Source organism: Rhinolophus sinicus, chromosome 12, assembly GCF_057876585.1.
Source record: "Rhinolophus sinicus isolate RSI-liver-muscle chromosome 12, RSI-T2T, whole genome shotgun sequence".
Classification (NCBI taxonomy): domain Eukaryota; kingdom Metazoa; phylum Chordata; class Mammalia; order Chiroptera; family Rhinolophidae; genus Rhinolophus; species Rhinolophus sinicus.
Window position 1 is genome coordinate 34278311 of NC_142512.1, and position 15558 is coordinate 34293868.

Genomic DNA, 15558 nt, shown 5'->3' on the forward strand with positions numbered 1-15558 from the left:
CTCCACTCAGATCTAAACTCCAGAAATTGACAAATGCCTATGTTTTATGTTTATAAACATTCATGTCTCTTTCTTTTTTTTCCAGTGAATAATTCAAGCACTTTTATGTGGTTGCAAAAGTTCAGTTTTGATAGAAAACAACTTTGTTGTTTAAATGAAAAAAAAAAAAAAAAAAAAAGAGGAAGAACTATAAAAAGTATAGTGTAGCCCAATAGCCAGAATCAGAAAAATAGCGGCAACAATTTCAACAAGGTGAGGAGAATTGGTTTACAACACATTCAATCCAGGCATTCAGGGAGATCAAAAACAAATTAGGAACCAGATCATTGGGAGGCTGATTCCGAAGTTGGTTTAGAACTGGAAGCAGTACTTACTCAAAGCCGAGCGAAACAGTAAATGACATGGATTTCCTTCTCTTGCCACTGCCTGGAGCCAGGATTCGTTTTGGAGTCCACAGTGTCCTGGGTTGCAGGCTGGGATTAAGGAGAAACCGCTACCCCAGTCAGAGAACACAGGAAGAGAGAGCGGATGTTCCTATCACCTGTTACTAAATGTTTGTTATTCACATTTGATTTCAAGAAGAAATCTCTCAAAAATAGTTAAGAATAAAACCTTTTAAATTCTGAACATTGCAATGTTTCTTGAATGTTAGTTATTGTTTTATTCCCAATTAAACTTTGAAACCTGCTTGCTAAGCCCCAGCCTGAAAGGGACAGATGTGAATTCTCAAGCTAGCAAATAAATACTTACAAAATATTTTTTCCTGTTTTCATATTATAGCATAATATCTGCATACAATTAGATCTAATAGAATAGCACAAATCTCCTAATTTTATTGTTTGGACCTGCTGTATTTTTTCTTCTTTACCTTTCAGAGAAGAGTTAGTTACTGATGCCTTATTTAGCTCTGCTCAGATCACAGTGGAGTTTCAGCTGTAAAGCTAATGGACATTTCTGTTCTCTCCTCACCTCACATCCAAGGTCAGAGGAAGCAAAGAAGAGTGAGTGTGTCGCACAGTGGCTTCTCTTCTCCCTTGTCCTCTTCTTCACATAGCGGCCAGGGGGGTTCATTAAACCAGTGGTTCTCAGCCGGGTGCCCTCCAAGAGACATTTGGCCATGTCTAGAGACACTGTGGATTGACAAGTTGAAAATGTTTAGACACCAGACTTTCAGGCACATATGCTGTGTGATTGCCCCCATGAGCCATGCAATTGCACACACCTCTGGGATTAGCTTTTCCATTCTGGTGAAACAGTTTTAAAATATTTTTTAAAAAGATATTTAGCTTGGCTATCTATTTAAATTATGATGATGATTATAATAATCTCATCATGTTCATCAAGGATTTCTGTGTTCAAAATACGAGGGAAGAGACCCATATAACTCATTTGTCCATCTTCTCTAAAAGATCCTCCTTTACTTTTTTTGGAAGTGGTATTTTTATTTTCTTAATTATAATCCTAGATCCAATAAAATCTCTCTGTTAAGGTGCATTAGACTATACAAACACATTATTTAAAATGCTATCATTAAAATAGTGCAGTTCTAGTACTCTAGTTAAAAGACAGAAATCAAATGTATAAAGCTATCAGGGCAACAATCTCAATGGACTCTCCTTGTGATGCTACAAACCAGAATTGCCACAGCTCATTATTTTGAGAGAGAAAGAGAAAATGAGAACAGACACTCTCCTAGGAACCACTTGATTCCTAGATACTGGTAGTGGTGACAGAGAACAGGACTCCAGACTTGATCCTAACAAGAAACACACCAAATTAATTTTCATCCATGTTCCTGAAAGAACCAAAAAAACCAGTCTGCAATTATTTGCAAGTAGTTCATCACATAGTTTTAAGGTACATATCAAGAAAAGAACAAAAATCAGTGTTTGGGTAACACACTGGCAACTTGTAGCCTACATTTTATATTAATAGTAGGCTTCTCAGCTTGAGTGATTTCCCCTTAAGGACTGAAAACCAATGAACTTTCTTTTCATATAAGAACAACTAGAATAGATTTGTAAACAGCTAGCCTGACCCCCAAATACTCCTGCATCCGCAACTGAGTCTTCAGCATATGTCCCAGACTTACAGTTCTGCCAAAATAATAGACTAGATAACCATAAAATGTCCTCATTAAAAACACCAAGAAAGTCTAGACAAATATATTGAATATTCTTTAAATGCATAGCTAAAATTCTGAGAAAGTAAAGGAAATTCTCAGGGAGCAGATATAAAGAAAATACTAAAAACTCACATGCATGTAGGTGAGCAAAAGTTGCAACTGCCCTAGGAGATACCTTCAGTCTCAGTGATCTGTGTTTTATATTGTTATATTTTATTGCCATGATAGATGAAAACTTCAGTCCATGGGAAACAGGTAAATGGAACTGACTCCTACATAGAGTTCGAACCCTTGACAGATGGATTAGTTAAATACTCTTATATCAAAAAGACTTTGTGTCTGCTCAGTATTTGAATGAGAATATGGGTTTCCCTTAAAAATTCATAATTATGAAACTGTCACATATGGATTTGGAGTTGAATTCGTACCACCTGTATGGTATGTGGGCTTTAAACAAAGAAGAGAATGTTAAAATCTATCCCAGTTTGTAATCTCTCCAAACTCTAGGCAGAAGAAAATTCAAAACCACCTTGGAGAAATGCCCTTTAGCCGGGTCATACAGATTTCCATAGGAAAAGCTAGTCTAAGGAAGCTCTTGCATTGAAAAATATTAAATATATGAGGAAACAACCCACTATGAGCAAGAATCAGTACGAGAGTGTGTGTGTGTGTGTGTGTGTGTGTGTGTGTGTGCGCGCGTGCGCGCACACACACACTCAGAATTAGGCTACCAAGAAAATCAGATTGTAAAATAATATAGAATAATAAATGATTATGTTTAAAGTGATTAATAATATGAGAGAATGAATTAGGACATAAAAGTAGTCTGAAAAAAGAACAGATATATTTGAGAAATAACCACATAACACTTCTAGAAATAAAAAAAATAACTGATTATTTAAATTAAAACTCAACACATGGGTTAAAGAATAGATCAGACACAATTACAGAGAGCTGGAAAATATGTAGGAGAAAATTACCCATCATGAAACACAGAAAAATAAAAAAAGACAAAAACTATGAAAGGGAAGTTAAGAGGCATGGAAGGTAGAGAGGAGATTTACTATATATCTGGTAGGATTTCCAGAGACCCGGGTCTTTGTGGCCTTGGACTTAGGCAATTGTTTCTCAGATATGATACCAAAAGTACAGCAAACAAAGAAAAAAGATAAACTGGATTTCATCAAAATTAAAACTTTTGTACATCAAAGGACACAATGAAGAAAGTGAAAAGAACTCACAAAATGGGAGAAAATATTTGCAAATCATATATCTATAAAAAGACAAATAACCCAATTTTAAAATGGGCATGGGATTTAAGTACATGTTTCTCCAGACATGATATACAAATGGCCCATAAGCACATGAAAAATGCTCACCATCATAACTCATTAAGAAAATGCAAACCCAAGTCGTAAGATACTACATACTTCACACTTTTTAGAATAGCTATGATAAAAGGAAAATAGCAAGTGTTGATGAGGATATGGAGAAATCGTAACCCTTCCACATTACTGGGGGGAAATTAAAAATGGTATAACCATTTCGGAAACCAGTTTGGAAGTTCCTCAAAAAGTTAAACATAGAGTTACCTTATTACATAGCAATCTACCTCTTGGTATATACACAGAAGAATTCAAAACATATGTCTGTACAAAAGCTTATACAGTAGTTCCCCTTATCCACGGTTTCGCTTTCCATGGTTTCAGTTACCTGAGGTCAGCTGTAATCAGAAAATATTAAATCTCCCCAACTATGGACATCATCTGCTCCTGACATCCTACCATGGACGTTGTCATGGCTCAATGATCCAGGATTATCCAAAGCAGATGATCCTCCTTCTGATGTATCCTCAGAAGGTCAGCAGTAGCCCAATAATACATCAAAATGCCTATGTCACTCACCTCACTTCATGTCATCACATAGGCATTTTATCATCTCACATCATCACAGGAAGAAAGATGCATACAGTACAATAAGATATATTGAAAGTGCGACCACATTTATGCAACTTTTATTACAGCATATGGTTATAATTGCTCTATTTTATTATTAGTTATTGTTGTTAATTAATCCCTTTTTGTGCCTAACTGATAAACTTTATCATAGGTGTGTATGTATAGGAAAAATATAGTGTATATAGAGTTTGGTACTACTTGGGGTTTCAGACATACACTGGGGGTCATATATACATTATATATATATGTAAAAAAAAAAAAAAAAATATATATATATATATCTTTAAAACAATAGAAAAGGAAAAAGGGAATAAAGACTATTTAATTGAACCAAGAGGTAAAAAGAAGGAAAAAATTAGGTAAAGAGGAATGAGGAAGCTTGGAGAATAACCAGCACGAAGTAAGATGGTAGAAATAATTCCAAATGTATAAATAGTCACAATAAATGCAAAATGCACCAAAGTCATTAGTAATACATTTATATACACAAATGAGAAGAAAGGAGGCTTTTTTCCCCCCTCACTAACAGAATACAAACATACACTTTAGACTCTTAAAGTCTGGCTTTAATGACAATAATGATTTTATTCATGTTTGAAAGCACTTTGCTTCAAACCAAGGACATTGAAGCTCTCTGTGTTTTCCCACATTTATGCTCATATCGACCCCACACTGTGGGTGGCAAATAGTAAAAGCTAACTTTTTCAAGTAGCAAAAAATAAGCAGGCCCACAGAAATGTACAAGTGATTTTCCAGGTGTATGTTGGGGAAAGCTGAAACATAAGACACATTGAATCTCCATGTGTAGATACCGTGAGGGTGCTATCTGTGACAAGGAGCATATCAGTCGTCTCTGCTTCCTCCACTTATTGTTTTGAATTGTCCAAAAGCACAGTCCAATATGGAAGCCGTTGAAGGGAGGGCTAGAAAAGTAGGCAGAAAATGGAGTTTGATGTCAGTTGCTACAAACCACAATTCCCTTATTAGGTTCTGGGCTCAAAGACTATTTTGGTTTGAGTGAAGAAAATGGACAAAATATTGTACTAGACATTTAACAGAATTGTATTGGAAACAAAACAAAACAAAACAAAACACAAGCTTATCTAACTGTTGTCCGTGATTGCTTAATTCCTAAGAAAACCCTCATGTCCCTGAACTCACACTGTATCATATAGGCTGCTGAAGAGGTACAACCCACATACAGAAAGGGACTTCTAGACAATGGCCGTCTCACATAGGGTCACAGAGGCCAATGAAAAAGGTAGAATCTATCAGAGAACAGAACCTGAAGCTACCAGAGTGACCAAGAAATTTCCTCTTCTATTAGATATCAACATTCCTACTTTCTGGCCTGCAAGAGATAATGTTTGCTATGGATGCATGACCACTGTATATTATTTACCAATATCTACATCTCCAAAAAAGACTTTTACACCATTCATATCCCACAGTGTATTGGATGAGTTAGGTGGGAATGAATTTATAATTTAGACTTACATCAAAAGATAAGGAGATGCTACATTCCAAAGTGATCAAGAGAGTTACACACCAGCGAAGGAGGAATCCTGGACTTGAGTTTTCTCCGTTCCAGTGAGTTTTATGTACAGTAATGTAGGCGTGTAGTCTATTTTGGACAGCAAGGGATGTGCTTTCTAGGATGCCTGTGGTTTTACCCCAGCATCCACTTCCTCTCTTTCTGGGAAAAAGACCATGCATTTCCTTGGGAAAAGTACCCCACCTCTTTTCTCAGTCCTGTGGACTGGGTTGAATTGACCACATACCTGCTCAATGGGCCCTGAATAGCTTAAGCCAATCAATGAATCTAACATCACCATACAATGAAGTGAACTCTGTCATGGTGGAGAAAGGCAATAATTAACTTTTCTTTCCTGACTCAATATAACTAACAGAGTATGTATGTATCTGTCTCTATGAGATTACGTAGTGGTTATTATTTTGTTTGTTCATATGTCTGGTAGTTCTATAATTTAAAGAAATCATTTTGATCAATTTCTATACGAAGATGAACATTGATGTTAATTTCAACGTGTGGCTCTATCTGCAATGCAGAAACCAGCGGCGGGTAATCAAAGGATGCTTACCTGTAAAATATGTGTTGGGGAGAACAGCAATCAGAACAGTCGAGGGAAAAGGAAAAAGACTTGGTTAGGAAGGCAGAGTTGGTCTGAATAAGTTCTCTTCTGATTCTGAAAATCAATGAATATGTGGAAATAGTGTTTTTAAAGGAGTTGTATTAGTTTTCTATTCTGCCATAACAAGTAACCGCAAATTGAATGGCTTAAGACAACACGATTTTATTATCTTACTGCTCTGTAGGTCACAAATCTGACCTTGGTCTTATCAGGCTAAAATCCAGGTGTTAGCAGCATTGTGTTCCTTCTGGAAGCTCTAGGAGAGATTCCATTTCCTTATTCATTCAAGCTGTTGGCAGAATTTCATTCCTTGTGTTTATAGGACTGAAGTCCCCATTTCTGTGATGAGTGTAAATTGAGGGCCATTATCAGCTTCTAGGTGTTACCCGTATTCCTTGACTCGTGGCCCCTCCCTCCATTACGAAAGCCAGCAACATGAGTTGAGTCCCTTTCATGCTTGTAATATCCCTCTTTATTCTTCCATCATATCTCTCTGACTCACTTTTCTGCTTTCCTCTTCCACTTTTAAGGACTCATGTGCTTAGATCAGGCCTATCTGATAATCCAGGATAATCTCCCCATCTCAGAGTTCATACCATGAATTATATGTGCAAAGTCCTCATTACCAAGTAAGGTAACATATTCACAGGTTCCAGATATTAGGGTACAGACATTTTGGGGTGCGAGGCATTTTTTCTGCCTGCCATAACACTGCTACTGTAATTTTTAATAGGATTTCCATGGAATTTGTTTCAGAAATAGAAGTCACAGTGGTGAACGTTTATAATGAGCAACTGAGTCCACTTTCTTAAAATCAACTAAGCATGTTGCTTGGAACATTTGTATAAAGAGAAGACAGTTCTCATTACCCAAGTCCACTGATGTGGACATACCAGTTTACCTTTGAGTGATGTATACCATACATGGTGTTACCAGTACAGGAGAGGTCCTACGTACTGCCTCTCTGTAACAACAGGGAGTAGTTTAGCAATAATGATAACTTTCCATGTTGGGTCACTGCATCATATCCACATCTCCAAATTCTATTTAGTTGGGTATGGCAGACCCAAGATGGCTTCTTAAGAGATACGGAAAACATCATCTCTGAATTCAAGTGTTTCCTAATTTGGTTGACATGATCTATATTACAGTCAAATGCATTATTGTTTATTAAAATCCAAACTTTTCTATAAAGTGAATAAGAAAAGAACATAGCACTGGGGATTGAGGGAGGAGAATTCTAGTCTCTATTTTGCTTTGTATCCTTGGGCGTGTCATGTCGTTCCATGATTTTTCTCACAAAACAGAAGAGGTGAGAGAAAATAATTTCTTAGGTCATTTCCAATTCCGTAAGTCTGTATTATTACCTATATTATTAAACCTATCAAGCATTGAATCCAAAGAGTCTTTCGAAACCCCTCACTCTTTCTGAATTTGCCAATTTAATCAGAACCTGAGGGAATAATTATCTTTTAATGTTTAAAAAAAAAATTTAAGATAAAATTTTCAAAATACAAAATAAAACATAATGTATGCTATCAGCTATTGAAAGTTGCGTGTTGTTTTTTACAGCCCATCTTCTGAAAAGATTATTTCTCTGAGCTCTTGAAGAGAAGAGGGTGCACATTTCCTCTCCTCAAAAGAAGCAGTACAGTATGATTGTCAAGTGCATGGGCTCTTATCTACACCAGACCACCTGGGGTCAATGTCCTGACTCTTACTTAGTAGCTGTATAAGTGTGTAAAGGTTATGTAACCTCCTTGTGCTCCAATTTCCTTACCTGAGAAACAAGGACAATAATCATAGCTATCTCAGAAGGATATGGGGTGGAATAAATGAATTAATGCAAAGTTCTTACTACAGAGCGTGACATATAGCAATGTTCAATAAATGTGAGCTACTATCATTGCACGTCTCACAGATGCATTTTTTTTATAACTGAAGGGTTGAAATAGTCACACGGCCTCTTCTTGAATATGAACCTGTTCCTAAACACTTGAGTTCCTTCAGCCTATGACAAAAATTCAGGAGAAATAATAATGAAGACAAGGAAAACACATAGAGAGGGACACGCCTCATAATTCTGATGGTGAAACTTGATTGAGCTTAAGTTGGTATATTTCTGTTTGCATTTTAAGCATATATGTGCTTTTTAAGCAAGACTTGGATCAGTAGAACAAATGATCTGGTTCCAAAATTAAGGCCTATGATTCTATACTAAAAAGTGGGAGGATTGGGGGTGAGGGCCATTGTTAAGTTGGCTCTAAAATGTGCTGGAAGTTCGTAGCTTTTAGTGATATTTAGGCCAGGACTAATGCTTTCAATGCAAGCTCTGGAGGTTAACTGCAGCTTCGGAAAATGCACCATTTGGGCTTACCTCCAAACATTAGACCTCCACCCCAGTTTGTAAGTTGGTGGCAGCAGCAGCAAGCTGAAAGTACTTCTCCAATCACCCTTCTTCACGGGTGACTCTTAGTGCCTGCAGAAACAGTATGGGAGCAGAGGTACAATTTGTGGTTTCTCCTGGGTCGCCCTCAATTAAACAAGTTCCTTGTAAGAAAAACTTGGTTATTAGTGAAGATGAAGAAGATGACCATGATATTGATAGAGAGAAATATTTTTTTGTGTTTTCTCAAGTCCCAGCCCTTTAGACACATTGTATAACTGGATCCTTAGAACAAGTCTGTAAGGTGGGAGTATCACGGTCATCTTCTGTGGAAGGAAACCAAAGCACACACACCAAGGTTCAGTCACTGGCCCAAGGCCACAACATTATTTCAACCTGTGTCTACCTGGGTTCAGAGACCTTGATGGTGACCACTGTAATTTATTGCCTCCATAAAGACTGCAGGGAGGAGCCCCCCTCCACCCCACCTCGCCTCACCCCCAAAGATTGCCTCTCCCTTGTCTCATTTTTCTTTAGCATCCAGCTTCACTATTTGTGTTTACCTATGAAGCGCTTTGTTCCAGTGATTAAGGACCTAAAGTGGATAATTACCGTGTGATTTGCAAGCAGTGCAGTGGCTGGTGTTTCTGGAAGTCGTATTGCCGAATAAATATTACCCGTGTGCTGTGTCAGCTTATTGCCCACCTTGAGAGCAATCTCCTTGTTAGTTTTATGACACATTTAGTCTCATTTTGGAATGAATTGGGTTTGTATGAGTGGGATTGGTTATACCAGAATAAAAGGGTAAACAGTGGGGATGACTGGAGTGCTATAAAACAGAAGCATTAGGGGAAGGAGGGGGAAAGGAAGGGGAGGAGGTGTTTCAAAGAGAGGTTTAAAATGATAAACTAATACAAATGGGGTGACAGCCTGAGGAGATTATATTTAATGCAGAGAGTGTGATTGTTGCAACAACAGTGAGTCAGAGGATGAAATAACACTTAGCTCTACAGGAAGGAAATTATTTGGGGAAGGGAGGGAGGAGAAACAATAATATTTATTAAATGTCTATTACGTGTTTCCTCTGTACCTTTAAGCCTGTTTTAGGGTCCAACTGGACACCTTTTGAAGTCTCCCAACTTGCCTCCCACACTCTTCACCATCACCAGTGCCAACAAGGGGAACAGCACAGGGAAAAGAGATGAAGGGAAGCTTAAGTACTTTGTGCCAAGCACTTACCACATCACGTCAGTCCTGACAGGTATGTTTTCTCTGCTAGCATTTTAACTATTTGAAGCCAGGAAGCATCTTGTGTGTCTTGGTACACCCAGTACTGGCATGAAGCTCTCAATAAACATTTTTTTATTCAAAAAGGAAAAAAAAATAGAGTGAACGTCCTGAGCAGGAAATTCTATCAAATTGCCCGCAGAGCTGGATTTCTTGGCATGAATTTCCATACAGGACTCAAGCCATTCAAATGCAGTTTCATTACTAATTACAGAATACTGGGGGCACAGAATTTGATCAGAATCCCTGACTTAAACAGTCTATTAATTTTGAGATTGATTTGTGTTACAGGTTTGAAATTACTTTGCAATACTCAGTACAAGAAATATAATATTCCTCCATGTACTGCTATGGAGGGCTTTCTGTGAGGAATCATAAAATGACAAAAAAATGCAAGGTGGAGAAAAATGTCTAAAAAAGAGAGTATGCCAACATATGTGTGCTGGGTTTATTTTACAAAAGAAATAATAAAAAGAAATAAAATGATGTCATGTGGGTAGAAGGAAGAAAAGAGGTGTAGGAGACAGAGACTGAAGCTACAACTCTCTAAATATATCTTGTTTTATATATTTAATCTGGGGATCTAACATATAACATAATTAGAAAATAAAAATAAAATTTAAAAAGCAGTTCCTGAAAATTGAAATCATAATGAAACAAAGGAACCTAGCTGTGTATTGAGTTGGTAACACAGCCATACACAGAATTATTTCAAGCAATTTAAAACATATTTATTATACTGAGTATCTCTAATAAGATGCATCCCAAGGACAGTAAGATTATTTTTTTTAAATCTTTGTAACCATGCCTTCAAGATAGAATCAGTATTGTTATTCTGTGACTACCAGGAATTTTGGATTTTCAAAGATTAGTAATTTATGTTAGTGACATTGGGAACAAAGACTTTTGAGATGAGAGACTATATATATATATATATATATATATATATATATATATATATAAACAATATTTTCAGGTTTCATATATATATATATGAGATTAAGATGAAACTTAGTAGCCCTAAATTTTAATTGGAAGTATAAATGTATGATGTATTTTATCTTTAAATGTAAATATATAAATAAGTATACATGTATGTGTGTATAGACTCATATGTACATATGTATACATATACATCTCTATATACATGTTATGCATTTACACATATATTCTCTGTCCCCCCAATTCTGTCCATTGAAAAGACCTTAGAAACAATGACCAGCCCACGAGCAATAAGCATCCTACCACATAGTTTACGGTCTTAAATACCAAGGCTCTTTGAGGAATTGTTGATTCTAGATTCTGGATAGCAATTGTACAAGACCAGCCTGCAACATCTCATCATAGCAGAAAGCAAGGAAGTTACCAAAGACAACATTGCTTTTTTACTTACAAACATATTCTGAAAGCAAATAGAAATAGTTTTTGTTAATTATTGTTTTTTGTGTTTATACTAGCTTTCCCCCATTAGTGTAACATACACACACAAATACACACACACACACACACTTCATGTATTTATGGTGGATAAACATAAATGTGATTACATTTGCAGGGAGAGAAAGAGTGAACCCATTGAAAGTCCATTTAGATCAATTAAAACTACCCTCTACCTCTGGTGTAGGGTCTGCTGAAATCCACTCTCACTTAGAATTGCTATTATATACTATTGATTAACATGAAGTCTTGGCCATTCATTGGCTTTTCATTTTAGCTTTGATTTCAAATAAACAATATTTTCAGGTTTTTTTCTGGTTTGCTCACTTTCTGTGTCTCTGCTTTTCACTACTAAATTAACTAAACATACAGTAATTTTTATGTTTTTACTAAAATCAACAAAAGATTTATGTTGCCTTTCGTAGAAATTAAATATAGAGGAAACTGGATAAAATAAACTATAAGACTATTTCAATTATATAATTTATAATTGTATTAAAATCTCTCAGAATTTTTAATATTTCTCCTTTTTAAAAAGTTACATTTTTATATATTTGATGTTTTATGAGAGAGAAATGTTCACAATTGTTGTCTCTTTATTGGAGACTGTGCTTTTAGTAGTATAAAATCATCAGTTTTTATCTATTTAATGATTCTTACCTTGAATTCTGCTAAGCTGGAACATATTCATCTATGCCCTCATTTTCCTGGTGCATTTCTCCTAAGCAGCATAGCATTGAACTTGGAATCCAGTCAGCGAGTGTGATGAGGGGCATAGTTCTCTGTCTATAGAATGTCAGCAGGGATAAATGCCCCTAAACCAGAAAAATGATCCTTTCAACTCAGCTATGATACGATAAAGATGGAGAGCCTGACTGCATACTCTGTTGCCTCTTAATGAAAGGATATTCAAACGTGCTCTGTGGACCATTGCGTCAGAATCACATGGGATACTTGACATTAATAAAAATGTAGGCTAGAGGACTCCACCTCAGACATGGAGTCTGAATCTTTGGGGAAATGGAGTTCTGACACCTGCATTTTCAGCAAGTTCCACAGATGATACCTATAGTCATTGAGAACCACTGATTTACAGGACAATGAAAACGCATCACTAAAATAAATTCTCTTCTTATTGATTTGGATGATTTTAAAAGGAAACACTCCAAATATTTTTTTTCTCTGTGCAGGAAGAGTTAAAGAGTTAATAAGAGGACGTTGACGAGATTCATAGAAGATTTTTTTTTTCCTATTCTCTTTCTCTTACTAACTCAGAATAGCAGAATGCTGAAGGGTGGCCTAGGGTTCAAATTTGCCCTCCCTCCTGCTCTAGGTTTCTCTCTCTCTTTCTCCAAGTGTTTCCCGTTTCTACCATCCTTCCATCTTTAGCTATTGCTGCTTTCCTATTTATATTTCATGATCCTGGCCTATAGGATCTTTTGTATAAACAAAGCAAGACTCTTTTTCAGGTTTTTTTGGTTGTTGTTTTCCTGCGAAAGGGAGAAAACACATATTTTAAATGATAACAGTGTGTTAACATGCTCTGATTACACAATCAGAGTTTCCTCTGTTTTTATTCCTACGCAACAGAGTTTGAATTTACCAGGCCAAATATCTCAGTACTTTTGCTGTCAATCAATGAAGCTATAATATGTAATTCAATCATCATGCATTTCTTTCCCCACTGAACAAACATTTACTGACTTTTTAGATTAATCTTTGGGCTGAAAGAACTCAAAACATTGTCAAACACCTAGTGGTTTATAATAAGTAGATTGAGCCTTTTCCCTCTGCCCAAGGCATTGATGAGGCAAATTTCTGTGTATTCAACTCTGTTTTATTAGTTCAGGTCACCCAAATGGGAACCCATGTAAGCTTTAAATGACATCTAAATTCATCAGGTACATTTCTAAAGGAATTCTATATACTTTTTCCCTTGGGAAATACTTCCCTTAAAAGCTGCTAAGTCTCCAGCAATGTCACTAATGGGTTCAAAATATCTACTCGCAAATACAGGTTATGTTTAATCCTTAGAGACATTGCACAAATTAAGTAAATGAACTTTCAGAGAACATCTAGTTTGTCCTTTAATTTTTACATATAAGGAAATTTGAGATGCCCAGAGATGGAAAGTTTCTTGCTCAAGGCCAAATTATAAGTGACAGAGCTCAGAAAAGTATGAGTTCCTAGTCCAGTGTTGTATTGGTTGTGTCATACTGTCAGGGGTCACTGGGATGTGTCCGGATATTATTTTTCATATGTCAATAAAACTTTTTATTGGACCTACTGATTCTTTGTCTGTTTGCAAAAACCGTTATGCGAGTGTTCCACAATAAATTCCTTAGGTCCTCTAATTCTTCTATTTCTATAACCACGAATAAGTCCTATAGACACTATGTTTGAAATAGATCCTCAATCCAACCACTTGCCCTAGTTCTAGGCTCCCATATCTCTTGCTGTGATGTTGTAATTTATAAGAAATATACCGGGGATGCCAAAATGTATACACATTTTAAGAGATGTTAACACTTTGGTCAACGTTGTTCAAGCAGTAGTTTGCCATAATCAGAAGTGTCTGGACACTGATGGTAACCACTCTGAGCACCTCTTGTAATTGCAGAAGTCAAATGTGACTTGTATTCATCTTTTGTTATCAGTATACATTACTACAGTTTTTTCCTTTCTTAAAATGTGCGTACATTTTTTTTTGGCACCCTCTGTATATTTAGTCTCCATCCCTAATTCTGGCTCCTAAAACCTTTGGAATTATCCTGATGAGAGCAATAAAGATGTCTTGTTATGTTAATGAGGTGCCTTTTGGAAAGCCCTTAGGTAACCTCAGGGTGGGTCCTGGTTGCCATGGGAACCAACCTATTAATTTTTAGTCCCACCCCCAACTTCAGGGTGGGAGGAGAGGAACTAGAGGTTGAATCAATCACCAATGGCCAATGATTTAATCAATCGTGTCTATGTAATGAAGCGTCCATAAAAAAACCCCAAAAGGATGGGATCTGGAGAGCTTCCAAATTATTGAACATCCTGAGATTCTGAGAGTGGCCCTCCTGAAGAAGGCATCGAAGCTCTATACGTTTTCCCCATATCTTGCCCTAGCATTTTGTGAGGTTTGTGCAAAAGTAGTTGAGGTTTAAAAGGCTAAAAAAAATTTGCAAAAACCACAATTACTTTTGTACCAACCTAATAACTACTCATCTCCTCCATCTGGCTATTCCTGAGTTATACCCTTTTATAAAAACCAGTGATCTAGTGAGTAAACAGGTTCCTGAGTTCTGTGAGCTGCATTAGCAAATTTATAGACCCCAAAGATGGGGTGGGAGAACCTCTGATCTATACCCAATTGGTCAGAGGGACAGGTAAGAACCTGGGCTTGCAAATAGCATCTGAATTGAAGTGTGTGTGTTTGGAGTGGCTGGGGGGAGTCTTGTGGGGCTCAGCCCTCAACCTGAGGAATCTGATGCTATCTCCAGATAGACAGTGTCAGAATTGAGTTGAATTGTAGGACACCTGGCTTGTGGCCTGAGCATTGCTTGTTGGTGGGAAAACATCCCTGCCCCCACCACACACACAAACACAGGCTGGAATCGGTGATCAGAACACCTATTTATTTGTCTAGTCTGCAGTTTTCTCTTTTCCAAAGTGACCTCCCTGCTTCCTCTCTCCATGGCCTCCTCTCTACCCTCTCCCAGGTCAATCATCTATACTGGAGTCAAAGCCACCATCTCAAAATGATGCCGTCCTTGATTAAAACACACAAATGGATTCCCCATCCCTCTTGGCGTAGAATCCAAACTGGTGATCACACCCTACAAGGTTTGACAGCATCTGGCTCATGCCTAAGGTATCTCCCTGGCTTCACCTCTTACTACCCTTCCTCTTGTTCATTCAACTGGAGCCACATAGGTCTCTTACAGTTCCTCAAACGTGCCAAGCTCATTTGCTTCTGGATCTTTGCACTTGCTATTAGCTCTGCCAGACATGTTCTTCCCTCAGATTCTGCCCGTTCATTCCCTTGTTCTGTTCTGTCCCTATTTAAATGTCACATCCTTAGCAAGGCCTATCCTGATTACCTGATCTCAAAGAGCCATCCCTTCTTCATCACCGAGCCATTCTCTGTTACCTTCCTCTGCCTTAATCATTCCTTTGACATTTGTCTCTCGTATTTAATTATATATTGATCCATTTATTACTCTCCAA